Below are 13,542 nucleotides of genomic sequence, written 5' to 3' on the forward strand. Positions count from 1 at the left end.
CACAAAAGAAAGATTGGTGTTTCCTGTAAGCCTAAAATCTATAAACATACTTTCTGCTTCTACAAAGGTGAATCTTCGGAATTTCAGCTATAGATGCCAAATCTAAATAACATACTAAATGTTGCCTTTTTTGTTGTTGCCTAAAGTAACAATGGCCCTAGTGGCTGGACTGGGACAGAGAGAGAGAGAGAGAGAGAGAGAGAGAGAGAGAGAGTGTGTGTGTGTGTGTGTGTGTGTGTGCTTGGTGCATGTGCCCAAACCCACATGTGTATGTGCATGTGTCTCTCTGTATGTCTGTGTGGAGTGTCTATGTACACACCTATGCCTCTGTGTGTGTGTGTGTGTGTGTGTGTGTGTGTTCCCAGGCCATAAGAACATCCAAAGCCTCCCCCATGACAGGAGTGTGTGTGTGTGTGTGTGTGTGTGTGTGTGTGTGTGTGTGTGTCCTGAGCCATGAGAACATCCAAAGACTACCCCAGGACGGGAGTGAGTCATTTTTGGTTTATTTGCTTGTTTTTAACCTGTTGAGTGACAGAGAATTTTGTGAAAAAAAAACAAAAAAACCACACACACACGCACACACCAAAAACAGTGCTCTCCCCTTGCCAGGGAATTCTGAGGATTTTGTACAAAAACTATGGAAGATACACAAAGACAGTAAACATTTTTGTGAAGGAAAATCATGTTTGTTCTGCAACTGGGCTTTTTCCCCCCTAATTAGGTTAATCGTAGATAACTGTTCAGGCATCTAAAGTCAAGATAATGATTTTTGTGCAACAAAAATTCTATTTCCACCTCTACATAATGATATCCATAAAGAAAAGAAACCAAATACAGCTAGAAATAGCATACCTATTATCAGATTATACCTGTAGATGAAATTAAAACAGGCTATAAGTTTATAAAAACAAATCACAGCTTGTGTAGGCATGTAAGTGAATTACTGTCCCAACAATGACAAAGGTGGGTATAGTCAATGTAAAAAGGTCAATCATGGTCTCAGAAACTGAGCTGGCAAGCTTTTTGACAACAGTGAGCTTTTGCAAGTGAGAGGGTGAAGTTCTCTGATGACATTCACTCCCTTCAAATTGCATGTGGGCCGATTTAACTTAAGTGTCTGCTGTGCATCCAGCTTGCCACCTCTTCAAAGTCAACCATCTGATTCAGTGACAAAATGCGTTAAAAACAAAAAAATATGTGTTTATGTCCAGTACACATTCAACCCTGCCTTTCACGAAAATCGTGGAGGATTGGCGGTTGTCGATTTCCAGCAGTCTGCTTTGAAATGTGAGAACAGTGGTGTCCAACTGCCATGCCCACTTCATGCCCTCTGGCTGGCATTCGACCTTTTGTCTTACATCACTCCTCTCCCTCTCCTCCCCTTCTTCCAATGCTTGCTGCATGTATTCTGTCAGTCATAGTCACCTGCTCAAAAACTGTCTGATTGGACAGATAGATTGAATTACCACCAAATGGGCTGTCAGTTTCATCACTGTCGTCAATCACCTTTGCGTTCAAACCAATCATCAGACATGAGAGATCCTTCTCTATCGCTATAGCTGTACATAATCACAAGCACAGCTTTCAGAATTGTGTAAATCCACTAACTGTGACCACCTCCTTGACTGGACATGTTTTGCAGGTCTTTCTGGATATGATGCAATCCCCTTTCCACATGCATTTCTCATGGTCCAGTTAGTAAAGAAGCAGAAAGGGGTCTTTAACCTGATGAATGTTCATTTGAATAGTATTTTTATAATCCAGACACATCAAACTAATCGTTCAGAGCTTGTTTTTGTGAACTGAACCAAACTCCAATGAGGGAAAAATCAGAACATATGCAGGACGTTAGTGGATGTCTCACAGGCACAATGGCAACACTTCGTTGGACATCAGCTTATGTCTTAATATATAGGCACTCAAGTGGTTAATTCAAAGCGCGCTAAATTTCATCAAAACAACTTGCAACTGACTCTCAGCTGGATCTAAGAAACACATTATGTTTGGCACAAGAGTTGGTTCCATCAACGCAGAATAGAAACAGGCCTTTCATGATGAAAAAGAGTGTGGCACTTGTTTTTCTTTTTTTTTTGTTTGTTTTGTTTTCAAATAGTTTTTCATCAAATACACCGGCAGTGGTGTCACAACAGCCGTTGTCAGAGACATGATCACTGGAGTGGCTTCTGGGGCTTTCCTAAAAAAAAAAAAAAAAAAAAAAAAAAAAAAAAAAAAAAGGAAAAGCACATTTTTGCATTTCCATGTAGCCCTCACATCCATATATTTTTTTACAATCTAATGTCAGCATCTTTCTCTTTCTGCCTCTTCCACACTTCCTCTCTCAGATGCGTTTTGTTTCATTTACCATGATCGTTATTTTCACTCTTTTTCAGTATCCATGCATGCAACTGGCAAAAAAAAAAAAAAAAAAAAAAAAAAAAAAAAAAAAAAAAAGCTGGGGTCCAAAGGGGGAACAAGTGTAGAGCCCTGTTGGGGGAAGGGAAGCTGAATCAAAAAAATTAATATGGTTTTAAAGGAGTAAGAAAATACAAAAAGACTTAGCCGCTTGGATGCACAGGTCAGGGACTGAAGATGCTCTACAGGCATGCACAGGGGAGGTAATGTACTGAAGGGAGGTAACCAGCCACATCTACTTTCGTTTTCTCCCCTTATGCAGAGTAGTAGTTTTTTTGTTTTTTTTGCAGAGTAGTAGTTAGCGCAGGACAGGGAATCAGCCCCATGCTGGAGTCTGCACCAGTGGGTCACGGTATAGTATGTGTAATTAAAATATAGTTTTAATGGCATTTGGAAGGCTCTCATGCAATCAAAATTTTCATCTATTTCAATTTCCAACCGCCGTGGCAAAGTGGTTGGCGTTGTGTACTGACAGCTGGGAGAATGTGTGTTCGATTCCCAGCAGAAGTGGGTTTTTTGGCCCGCGGCCAGCTCCGGCACAGAGTTGAATGTGCTATGGGTGTAAATGGGAAGACTGGGATTACACGGTTAAGGTATCAATACATCTTTATTAATCCGATTGGAAATTACATGTGCATTCAAAGACTCGTCACTCACACCAATCAGTGTTTCAGTCGGGTCTAACATATATATATATAAACATAGCAAAGTCTTAACCTAAAAGTGAACAGATTGAATGAAAATATGAAAGTGATAAAAACATAACATCTTGCTTTATAACACAGTAAGAGAAACTATCATGTATATTAAAGAATACTAAAAAGCGTTATTTCCAGTTTAAAAACAACAACAAAAAAACAAAAACAAAAAAAAAACACCCAAAAACATGTACCTTAAAGATGAACTAAGAAGTGAGATTTCCAAATAAGAGACACAACGATAAAATTAACATTTTGTTATTATAAATTCTTCAATGGCATTTTGTGTGTTAAAAATATCACATTCTTGGATGCCATAAAAGATATTTCAATTTTATCACATTCATTAAGAAACATTTTCAGAATAAGAAACCCTATTCCAAGTTATCAGAAATTCTTTTTTTTTTTTAAATTCAGGCACAGAAGGTATGCATCTAACATAATATTTTAACAAACATGTGAACAAACGCTTCCACAAACCTGGGAGACAACTATCTGCAAACATTAAAAAACCGACCACTGTTTTCAACACATGCCTCCACTCATCACACATTCACTATCACCCCCACCCCCAATTTTCCCCAAACAACCCTGACCCACCCTCTCCCACACATGCGCACCTTGCATTCCAACTCAAATAACGTGCCCGCGCCCAAACCCTCCCACCCCACTCTCACACAATGCCAACAACAGCAGCAACAAGAGAAATGGCACAGATGGATATCTTAAAAGTGTGTGTGCTGCCTATCAAGGTTGAGTGTCTGAATGGCTGTTGGAATAAAGGAACAGCTGTAACATGTTGTTCTTGCACAGGGGGCTCTAAACCTACCACTTCTGTCCACCCATTTGCTGTTAAAATCAGAGTGAAGAGGGTGAGTTTCATCATCTAAAATTGTATAAAATCTGTCTGTCATTGCTTCTGGTACATGCAGTCAAAGCTGTCTTGTTTTCTGCCTACCACCCCGCCCGCTTTTCTAATCACCTTGTCAAGTCTGCCCACGTTCTGTTTGCCCCAGCTCACAGAACCATAAAACACAACACTGGAAACAACAGCACAATAAAACATTTCTAGCAGCTGGTTACCTATGTTGAAAGATTTCAGTTTCCTGAGACAATACATTCGACTGTTTACTTCTCTTTTCTTTACCAGTGCATCTGAGTGTTCATTCTATTTAAGTTTGTTGTCAATAATTACACCAAGGAATCTGTATTGACCTGTTCACAAGTCTCTTCTTTGATGACAATCTGATTGATATTTGGTTTCTCCTTCCTGTAATCAATAATTCTTATGTTTTTGTAACATTTAATTCTAAAAAGTTATCATCACACAAATAGGAGCCCAAGGAATGATTCAGTGCGTGTAGCTTTTTGAGGCGTTTGATTGGCTAAAAGCAGACCGGGCAAGATGGGTCATTTTTTCACTGTTAGCCATGCGAAATTTGGCCAAGCAGAGCAAACCGATAGGCCTAGTTTGCATCAATTTGACATGGTACAGTATATGACACCAAATGTAAAGTTATCAATTTCCTGTCTGTACTCAGTGTTGTCGTCATCAGTTACAAGTCCTGTCAAAGCTTAAGTCATCAGCAAACCTGACAAGTGGACACGATGCTGCACCACTCCTGCAATCAGCTGTGCTCAAGTAAAAAGGAAGGGTGATAATACAGTCACAGTGCCATGGGAAGCACCAGTATCAGTGTATAAAACACTGGAAAAAGAGTCCTTATTTTTTACGAATTGGGGTCTGTTGGTGAGGTAGTCTAAAATCCATAGGATAGTTGGGGAATTCATTTTCATCTGTAATAGTTTATAAGCTAAAAGGTGGGGCTGAATAGTACTGAACACACTTGAGAAGCCAAAAAATATCAGTCAGATGTATGTGCCTGGCCTGTCTAAATGTTCATATGCCTTATCTAAAACAAACAACAAAAGAGTCATCAACATTTCTGTTTCTCCTGTAAGCAAATTGTAGAGGGTCTAAAAACCCCTTCACAAATCCCTGTGAATGACCAACACTGTAAGTTTTTGTCTCTCTCGGGCCTGGTTGATGCCGGGATATCATTATGACAGAAGTGTAGTGTACAGCCTGGTCATGTAGTCCTAACAATGATAAATGGACCTCCAGAGCAGCATCGTCATCATCATTATCATACTACTTCTTCATCATCAAAGAATATAAAAAGGCCTTTCATGCCCTGCTCTCATGGTGACCTCAGTTCCGATACCCCTCCACATCTCTACTTTGGGTGAGTCTTGTCAAGGTCTTCAGTGTCTGCAAATTCATGGGGGTCTGTCGTTGAAGGGGTGTGGTGGTGGTCTCCAATCTGGAGGGGGATGGGGTGACAGTGCAATAGCCGAGTGGTTAAAGCGTTGAACTTTCAATGTGAGGGTCCCAAGATCAAATCACAGTAACGGCGCCTGGTGGGTAAAGGGTGGAGATATTTTCAATCTCCCAGGTCAACATATGTGCAGACCTGCTTGAGCCTGAACCCCCTTCCTGTGTATGCTCAAGCAGAAGATCAAATACGCACGTTAAAGATCTTGTAATCCATGTCAGTGTTCGGTGGGTTATGGAAACAAGAACATACCCAGCATGCACACCCCCGAAAGCGAATTATGGCTGCCTATATTGTGGGGTAAAAACGGTCATACATGAAAAAGCCCACTCATGTACATATAAGTGAACATGAGAGTTGCAGACCACAAGCAAAGAAGAAGTAGGTGGGGTCCTAACTAAGTTAAATCAGAACAGGCACTAGCTAACACCATTGAAGTGGATCAGCAGCAGTGCAAGGTCTCCTCTGGTGTGTAGCCTCCTGGTGATTTAACACAGAATGCTCCCTCAGTCTCTGTGGGCTGCCAACGCTGGGACTACGACGGATGAACCTGGGTGTGGCCATGTATGGGGCACTCGGAATGAGCGGTATGAGAATTATACCACTGATATGGTGCAGATGATGATGGGGCAGCAAAAAATAAAATAAAATAATTTTTAAAATAAAATAAAGTAGAAAATTTCATCTAATAGTATTTAAAACTATAATAAAAGGTGCATGGTGAATCACTGATTTGGTTCTATCTTATAAAGCACTTTTCAAAGATCTTGAATGGTGTTACAGAGTGCATGCATAGGTATTGCTTTTAACTCAAGTCTCTGTGCATGTGTGCATGCATGCCTGTGCATGTTCTTATCAACTTGTGTATTGAGAGAGAGAGAGAGAGAGAGAGAGAGAGGGAGGGAGGGAGGAGGGGAGTTTGTATGTGCATGTATGTGTATTGCTTTCATTGTTTCAATAAACTGTGTGTGTGCATGTACACGTATGTGTGTGCGCGCACATGTACAGGTTCTCAATTCAACTATGTGTGCATGCAAGGAAGAGAGAGAGAATGTGTGTGTGCGTCTTATTTATTCAGCTCTGTGAGAGTGTGTGAGCAATTTTGTGTGTGTGCACATGTGAATGTGTGAAGGAGAAAGAGGGAGAAAGAGAGCATGTGTGTATTTGTGTGTGTGTATACATGTGTTTTGTTTTCAAAGTCAGTCTGTGTTAACCCTTTTGCTGCCAGGAAAATAAGATTTAAATGAAATCTATTTGCAGGGTTTTTTCCACAAAAAACGGGTATAAATTTTCAAAAAATTCTGTGCTCTTTGTTATTGGAGAAAGACCCATAAAAGTATATATTTTTTGAAAAGTAAATGAATAAAGAACACAAAACACATGATGTTTTCCCATTTTATATCTTTTCAGTGACATGCTGTTGTTTTGAAATCAGTGGGTTTTTTTTTTGTCACATTTTCAACTTGTTCGTTACTAACATTAGTCAGGTAATGTGCACTAAAATATCATATTTTCTGGACAAATGGATATCTGCATACACAAAATCATACTAGAACAACCACAGTAAAAAAAAATAAATTTTTTTTTAATTAAAAAGAGATATATATATACAATGCATTGTGACTTCTCCAAGTGATAATGTGGATGAGAGGCCATGTCCCCTCAGTCTCCACCCCCTCCTCTTCACCCCTCTCGCATGGTCACTTTATCCAGTTCTCATCAGACCGCGTTGGCGGAGTGCCAAGAATATTGCTCACACTGTCCTGCTTATAATTCAGTCACTTTGTGTCGTCTGCTAAGGTTCGCACAACCGGCATCACTCACTGATAGTTGTATCTTGGCCACTCTCTTGATTGCTCCCTATATTTTCTATCAAATCGTCCTATAAATGTTCATCACTGTCTTCTTCGAGTTTATGCTTCAATTCTTTCTGAGCATCAGCAAAAGAAAGCAATCTTGATTTAGTTCGCTACGATCGCATGTCTTGAGCACGGCATCAGTCCGACATTTTGTTGAGTGAGCGAGGAGAGGAGCCAGGCAAACACTTGGACAGTAACCCAACCAAAACGTTCAAATAAAGGACTGCCTCATGATGTAGATGGGGTTTCTCGCTATGAATAGAATCCAGAAAGAGTCCCCAAGCTAAAGCTACCAGCATTTTTGTCAATGAACTGAACGCAAAGCAGGGAAAAGTCTGAATATTTCAATGACGAGTTATCTTATCACTGTGGCAGCGAAGCATACATGCTTGCCATGACGAGTTATCTCGTCATATGATACAGGCAAGTGAAAGTGTATGTGTGCATGCCTGTGTGTTGTTTTCAATGCAACTGTGTGTAGGAGGGTGCGGGGGGGTGCATGCGTGAGACCACGCACGCGTGTTCAATTTAGTTCTGATTCTGTGCCATGCCTTTAGAAGTCGGCGACAGATCCCAGATCTGAATAAAGTAAACTGGCCATTGCCATAAAAGTTGCTGCATCTTTGGCTGACAGCTGAAATAACAAAACACTGACGTCAATTGCTACAAATTAACAAAGTTGTTAACAGCTGGTACAAAGTTACTTGTGGCAAAATAATGTTCGCAGCTATTGCTGAATGAACACTGACTGTCAGCAATATGTACCCTCCGCACCTGGGGTTTAACAGGGATGGTGATCACATGCATCAGTGTGCATGTATATATGTACCTGTGTATGTGCACATGTTTGTGTGTGTGTGGGCATATGCGTGTATGCATGTGCTTGCACGGTCACGTGTGTGTGTGTGTGTGTGTGTGTGTGTGTGTGTGCCGGCATAATTTGCTTTTCCCAGTGACATCAACACGTGCCACAAAAGGATCACCTTCTGTACATCATCAGCATTTTGATGACTGTAGGCCTAATTTCAATCAACTGTTAGGAAACCTGTGGCTCCATTTTAGGCACTCTGACAAGTCACTCTTTTGTCAAAGTCTCCTATGGGTTATACAAATGGAGCACTTTTGTTTCCATTTCTGACAGGTCTTTGTTATTTGAAAATAGAATGGCTAACTGGTGTGATTCAGTATATATTACTTACATGAGCTTGATATATTCAGTGCGTAAGTATGTATTTATTTTTCCATAGCATGATTTTGATTTTATTGTGTCCAATGCTATGGACAGGGATCGCGCTAGACTTTTTCAAAACGCGTGCAGCTTACGCAAAGTCGGCAAAAAAAAACGCGCAAGTTAGAGTCAGAATTGCATCACACCTATGACACTAAATCAAAGGTTTACTCACCTATTTTCGCCGCTCACGTCGGCTCACTCGTCAGCTAAGCAGTGTTGTGTGCGCGCGTACTCTGTTAATTGGCTGTAGCTGTTAAGAGTCACGTAGGCATCTCGCAGTGCTCCGCATGCACAGACACTTTGTCTTGTACCGTCTGATTCAGTATCGCAAACCTAGCTGCCAAGTCAGTCCTAAAGTTGCATTGATACGGCTTGGAGTAAAAGTTGTTTTGCGTAAGTGTTACGCGTGAGCGCTGTGAAAATGCGTCAGCGAAAATCAAAATGCGTCAAATACACGAAAAAGGAGGAGTTTGTATTATACTCCATGTTTGGTGTTAAATATACTTACCATGTCAAACTGATGCAAACTAGGCCTATTGGTTTGCTCTGCTTGGCCAAATTTCGCGCGGCTAACAGTGAAAAGACGGGCCCACCCGCTCTCAGCCAATCAAACGCCTCTAAAAACTATAAGCGCTTAATCATTCCGTGGCCATGAACAAAAATGCCCCATGAGAACCACGGCGGAGACGCGGGGACGGACGGGCGGGCATTCGAGTTTGACATGGTAAGTATATTTAACACCAAACATGGAGTATAATACAAACACCTCCTTTTGGTGTCATATACTGTACCATGTCAAACTGATGCAGAATTTAAAGCAAATGGAGGAGGGCAACGCCTACTGGTTCATATGGGGAGCCCTTGTAACTGAGACGGCAGTGTTATCCGCGACAAAGGAAATCCCCTTGGAACCGTCAGCCCTGGTCATACGGAAATTCCTGAGGTAGAAGTTGATGAAGGGATTCTCAGACCGCCAGAAGGCTGCCTCCAAGACATGCTGCATTGGCACTGAGTGCTGGAAAGCAGCCGAAGTAGCTATGGCCCGCACTTCGTGTGCCCTGGGATGAAGACAGCTGATATCCCTGTGTGCATGAGAGTAGGCTCTACGAATGATTTGGGAAACCTGGCGGGAAATGGTGCCTGCAGCGATGTCTTTCTTGTAATTCTCATTGAGGGAGATGAGCAGACACCTCTGAGAAGAACGCCTATGGCGAGACCTATCCCAATAATATTTGAGACACCGAACAGGACAGGTGCCTATCCTCATCATCTTGGGCAAGAATATCAGACAAAGGTCTGACCCTCGGAGAGGGGGAAGGAACCTCAGGGTCTTGGTTCTTAGCCAGAAACTCTGGAAGGAAACGAATAGTGATGGAACCATCTCTGTGGAAGGCCAGATCTTGTGGCATTCCACTAAGCCCATGCAGCTCACTTCTACGACTGCCTGTGGCCAGCCACAGAAGGAAAGTGGTCTTGAGGGTGAGGATGTCAAAAGGAATAGTCCCCAGTGGTAGGAAGGGCTGTTTTCGAATGAAATCCAGCACCAGGAACAAGTCCCAGAGGGGCACTCTTCTGGGGTCTCTAGCTTCCTTCCGAGGGGCACCCCTAGCCACCTCTCTGAGAAGGCAATCCGCTTCAAAGGCGGAACCACCTAGCTGTTTGCATTGTGGTACAGAAGGCAGACCTGTACCCTTGCACAGAACTAGCAGACAGGATGAACCGAGGAGCAGAGAGCCAGAAAGTTGGCCAGCTGCATGCTCGTAAGGTTCGTAGGGGTAATGCCCTGAGCTGTACACCACCGCAACCATTTCTTCCAGCGAAAGTCATACAAAGTCTCCATTCCCTGCCTCCTTGCTCTGGTGACTATGGAGAGGAGGTCAGAGGAGGCACACCCCTGGGTCAGCACAGCCGACACAGAGGCTGACCGAGGGGTCGAGGACTTCAATGGTGATGCTGACAGTTCCGCCCGCCCAGCAGCCATGTGTGCTGGTGGAGCAGTTGAGGATTGGAATGCGGAGTGCCCGAGCGAGGCTGCCTCAGCAGATGAGATTTGGTTTCAAGTTCCAGGGGTGGGAACATGTGTCAGGGACTGAAGGTCCAGAAACCAGGTCTGGGCTGGCCATTTCGGCGCAATGAGGATCGGCTGCGGGTGTTCCAATCTGTCTTTCCGTATCACCTTGGACAGAATTGGAAAGGGAGGAAACGCGGAGGCAATCAGACTGCTCCAATCTAGAGAGAGAGCATCCACTGCCCACGCTTCTGGGTCGGCAACCGAAGAGACGGAAGTGGGAAGTCTCTTGTTGAACAAGGTCCACCATCGGCCGAAACCACTGTTCCCACACCCCCTGAAGGCTGTCCTTGTCCAGGGTGCACTCTGTGCGTATGACACTCTTGGACCTGCTAAGAGCATCTGCCAAGAAGTTGGTTTTTCCTGCTCAGTGTCTCGCTGAAAGTGCAATGCCCTTGCTGTGGCACCAACGGAGGAGAGCCTCAGTCCGCAAGGAGAGGTCTGCCGAGTGCGCTCCCCACATTTGTTCACATAACATGCGACCGTCGTCTTGTCCGTGAACAAGCGGATGGTCTTGCCAGTGGCCTCCCCCATGAAGTGCAGGAGAGTCCTGCGAACTGCCTCCAGTTCCAGAACATTGATGTGGCATAGGCGCTCCTCCGGGGACCAAGTCCCTGCTGCACAGAGTGAGTCCATGAGGGCTCCCCAGCCCAGGGAGGAGGCGTCTGTGAAGAGTGCCACCTGAAGAGTAGGTGGGGCTAAGGGCACCCCCTGTGTCCGAAGGGGGGTGACTAACCACTCTGATGTCACCTCGAGGAACCACTCGCCCAGACATATCTGGGTATCCCATGGCTGAGTGCTCTGGGACCGGCGTAACCTCAGTGCCCTCTGGAGAGGACGCTTGAGAACCCTGTCCAGGGGAATGAGAGGTGCCGTGGACTCCATCATGCCCAAGAGGGAAGAACGTGTCTGCGCTGTATCTTGGGAGGAGTGGCGCCAGTGGCTGAGGAGGCCTGCCAGACGGTCCCAGTGATCTGGCGCCAGAGAGACTATCATAGACCGCGTGTCGAATCTCATCCCTAAGAAGTCGAAGGACTGACGTGGGGACAGATCGCATATCTGCTGCTCCATGAGGAAGCCCAGTTGGGAGCAAAGATCTAGAAGTCTGGCCGTATGACTCAGGCACAGGGCCTGCGACTGGGCCAGGATAAGCAAGTCGTCCAGGTACACACAGAGACAAATGGATTCCGAGCGGACGACGGACACCAATTCCCGCACCACCTTGGTAGACAGGAAAGGGGCAAGGGACAGACCAAATGGGAGGGCCGGGAACTGGAACTCCTTGTCCCTCCACACGAACCTCAGGTACCGACGGGATGCCGAATGGATGAGTATATGAAAATAAGCATCTTCCAGATCGATAGAGGTAGGCCAATCACCTTGTTGGATGGTCTCCCGAATCTGTGCCTGTGTGTCCATCTTGAATTTGATTTTGGGAGGAATTTGTTGAGGGGGGACAAGTCCAAAACTGGTCTCCACCCTCCCGAGACCTTTGGAATCACCAACAACCAGCCGTAAAAACCGGGGCCCGGGTCCGAGAGTTGAGATATAGCCCCATGAGGAGTGGGTGCGATACCTCTTTTTCTAGGACGCTCTCCTGCTCCGTCGAGCTGGGCACCTAAGGAGGAGGAGTGGATCTTAGAGGGGGGAGGTCCTCCACCCAAGACAGCATGTACCCCGACTCTAGCACCGACATAATCCCGTCGTTGAGTCCCAGAGCACACCACTGATGTGCTTGCCGGGACAAGTTTCCTACTTGGAGGGGCTGAACGACTGGCGGTGCTGAATCGGGGCCCAGTCATTGGGGGTGCTGCCTTCTGGCCTTGGGCATGGCCGGTCGGCTTGGACGGACCTAAGGTGGTTTATTCCTCTGCCACTAATTCAGCACACGCTGCCTTGACAGGCGGCGTGGTATATGGAGGGGCCCTGGTGGCCAGTCTCTTCAATGGCATAGAACCCTGGAGCCCATGAGAGGTGTGGGCCAAATATGAGGCCACCTCCCTGTTTGTCTCTGCCCTGTGGCTGACCAAATGGGGCGGGAACTGGCCGAAGAGGGAGTGCTGCTGTGCTGGGATGGACCGCAGGGCAGCCCTCTCCTCCACAGGAATGTTAGAGAGGCTGAAAATGGCATCACGCCGCGCTAGCACAGTATTGAAGTGAAGGCTGGTAGCTGTGTCTGCAGCTGCCGTGAGACCAGATGCTACCCTATTGCCAAAAGCGTGTAACCTCTGGTCGGTGAAGAGGCCCGGCGGGACAGAGGAAGGAGACCCCTTGTCCTGATTAACTGGACACTGTTCCCACAGCTCATTGGCCCTGTGAAGGAACGTGTCGAAGGTGTACGCCGTGGAAACCTCGAGGGGGCAGCGGCGGGCCAATTTGTCCCACTCTGCTAACGTTTTAAAGGATAGGTTAGCTGAAGTGGGGAAGGTGGTGCGCTGTGAGACCAACATCCTGTCCTGTGCGGAGGGCTCTGCTCCGCTGTAGGCAGGGTGGTCCTGTGTGTACCAGGACCACACCCCTCCCTTGGAGGAATCTTTAAGAAACTTTCCCGGGGAAAAGGCGCCCGGGGCAGAGAGGGACTCCCTGCCTGGAGGAGGGATGGAAGCAGCACCCGTGACAGTGCGGGCTGACTTATTAAGCCATACCTGCACCATTTCTGGCACTCTGAGTTGCCTTGTGGTTCTGGAGTCACATGGCGTAAGGAGGGTCAAGGGTAACAAAGTAGCCTGAGGGACTGATTCGGCATACGTGACCCTATTGGGGAGGGTCAGTTCGAGCTCGGCAAAGTCCGAGTTTGGTTCAGGCTGGTCCCTAGGGAGGCACGGGCTCAATCTGTCCCCCCTGGGATGTGGGCGAAGAGTGCTCATCTGCTTGTTCGTCCTCATCCGAAGACAGGGGCTCCCACTCTTGTTCGCAGTCCATCCCCTGCTGGGTGCCA

At 45.6% G+C, this 13,542-nt stretch overlaps 1 protein-coding gene across 1 annotated transcript in view; it reads right to left on the bottom strand.

The window, feature by feature from the left end:
- Positions 1-13,542, bottom strand: part of LOC143280816 (26S proteasome non-ATPase regulatory subunit 8-like) — a 55,339-nt gene that overhangs the window by 37,278 nt on the left and 4,519 nt on the right. The gene's annotated exons all lie outside the window — the stretch shown is intronic.

This window comes from Babylonia areolata, chromosome 4 (genome assembly GCF_041734735.1).
Source record: "Babylonia areolata isolate BAREFJ2019XMU chromosome 4, ASM4173473v1, whole genome shotgun sequence".
Classification (NCBI taxonomy): Eukaryota; Metazoa; Mollusca; class Gastropoda; order Neogastropoda; family Buccinidae; genus Babylonia; species Babylonia areolata.